Consider the following 2,500-nt stretch of genomic DNA (forward strand, 5'->3'; position numbering starts at 1 on the left):
AGTGGTATCGCAATGTCTGATTTCCATGACATGATTGCAGACTGTGCCCTTACAGATGCCGGTTATACTGGGAGCCCTTACACATGGTATAGTCGTCGGTTGCGGCAACGTCTAGATCGGGTCCTGGTGACTGATAGTTGGATGGACGTATTTTCGAAAACACAAGTTACTCATCTTGAGCTCTCCAAATCGGATCATCGTGGATTATTGGTTGTTGCAGAGACTATTGTGACGCAAAAGGCATCATCTTTTCGGTTTCAACACATGTGGATCACGCATCCGGGATTTCTCGAGGTTGTTCGTCGGAATTGGCAATACCCAACGATCGGGAGTGGTATGGTTCGCCTTCAGCAGAAATTGACTCGCTTGAAGCACTGTCTGAAGGAATGGAACAGAACAGTCTTTGGGAATGTGTTTGATAGGGTTGCAGCGGCGGAGCGAGATCTCAAGGAGGCTGATGAGGCATATGATATTAATCCTTGTGATCGCACGCTTGTGGAGCGGAGTCGGTGCTCGGCAGTGTTGGTTCGGGTGTTGACCCAAGAGGAGGCATTTTGGAAACAAAAGGCCGGGATAAAATGGGCTAAAGATGGGGAGCGAAACACGAGATACTTCCACTCTTTAGTTCAGAAGAGGAGGTTTCGTGGCACGATCTTTGAGATACAGCATGAGGGGGAGGTTTTAACTGATCCGGTAGGAATTAAGAGATCGGCGGCTTCGTTCTTTGAGCAGCTCCTATCCGCAGAGCCAGCGTTTCCCGACGAGATGGATCGAGATTGCCTAGAGGATGGCCTGACAGATGAGGACAGGTGTTTCTTGTGTACCAAGCCGACGATGGCAGAGGTTCGGGAGGCAGTTTTCTGCATTGAGCCGGAGAGTGTTGCAGGACCAGATGGATTTGGGGCGATTTTCTATCATACCTGCTGGGATCTCGTCTCAGAGGATGTTTTCTGTGCAGTATTTGAGTTTTTTCGTGGTATAGCTATGCCGAAGAGTTTCACAACTACTACCATCTCTCTTATTCCAAAGACCGCCAGCCCAGTTTCTTGGAGTGAGTATCGGCCGATAAGTTTATGTAATGTTACGAATAAGATCTGCACGAAGTTGATGTCTATCAGACTTGGGCATGTCTTGCCGAAGGTGCTATCCCCATCCCAGAGTGGGTTTGTCCCGGGACGATTGTTGAGTGATAATGTCCTTTTGGCGCAAGAATTAGTTCACTCATTGGAGTCGTGCCGGTCGGAGGCGAATGTTATTTTTAAGCTTGATATGGCCAAGGCTTATGATCGGGTTAACTGGGAGTTCCTCTTTCAAGTCTTGCGACTAAAGGGTTTCCCGCAGCATTGGATTAACTTGGTGGCTAATGCTGTATCAAACTGTTGGTTCTCAGTCCTAGTGAATGGAGAGCACGCTGGATTCTTTCATTCGACACGCGGCTTGCGGCAGGGGGATCCATTATCCCCAGCGTTATTTGTGCTTGCTGCAGATTACTTATCTCAGGGACTGAATAGGCTTTTTGTGGCGCACCCAACGATGTATTACCAATCACCGGGTCGGGTTCGGGTATCTCACCTAGCATATGCCGATGATATGATGATCTTTACTAACATCTGTAGGCAGCACATGGAATTGCTCCGTGATTTTCTCCACGCATATGAGCGGGTGTCCGGACAGCGGATAAATAGCGCAAAGAGTTCTTTTATTCTGAGCCGGCAGGTACCATTGTCACAATTGCAAGAGGTACAATACGTTATGGGTTACCAGCTAAAATATCTCCCAGTCACATATTTGGGTGTCCCTCTATACAAGGGTAATCGGAAGGCATGTTTGTTTGATTCGCTCATTTCCAGAATACGTGACATGCTACAGGGGTGGGCAATGACGAATCTATCCCATGGAGGGAGGCTAGCCTTGATTCGAAGTGTGTTACAGGCTATGCCTTTACATCTGCTTCAAGTAATCCATCCACCTAAATCTGTCTTGATAACCATTGAGCGCATATTCAATGGTTTCTTTTGGGGCTCATATAATGGCCGCCGGCATATTCATTGGTGTTCATGGGATAAGATCTGTAGACCAGTAGCAGAAGGTGGTTTGGGTATTCGGAGTTTGGCGGAGTATGTTAGGGCTTTTTCGATGAAACTTTGGTGGCGATTTAGGCTTAAATCATCCTTGTGGTCGGAGTACTTGCATGATCGCTATTGTAGGGCTCTTCACCCTACTCATGTGCCGTATAATCGCAATCATTCCTCTGTTTGGCATCGCTTATGTCGGATCAGGGATGTGGCAGAACCTCTAATCTTCTGGACTTTGGGCCAAGGCGCAGTATCTTTCTGGCATGATAATTGGTTTGGTGAGAAGCCTCTAGCCCAGCTCGTTCGAGGGGCCCCTGACACTATGGAGCCGGTATGTTATTACTGGCATGAGGGAGAATGGAATGTTCCCAAAATTTTCAGGATAGTCCCGCCACAGATCGCGCATATTATCTACCGAATTCCTA

The sequence above is a fragment of the Sesamum indicum genome, linkage group LG12 (assembly GCF_026168435.1).
Source record: "Sesamum indicum cultivar Baizhima isolate 11 linkage group LG12, ASM2616843v1, whole genome shotgun sequence".
NCBI classification, from domain to species: domain Eukaryota; kingdom Viridiplantae; phylum Streptophyta; class Magnoliopsida; order Lamiales; family Pedaliaceae; genus Sesamum; species Sesamum indicum.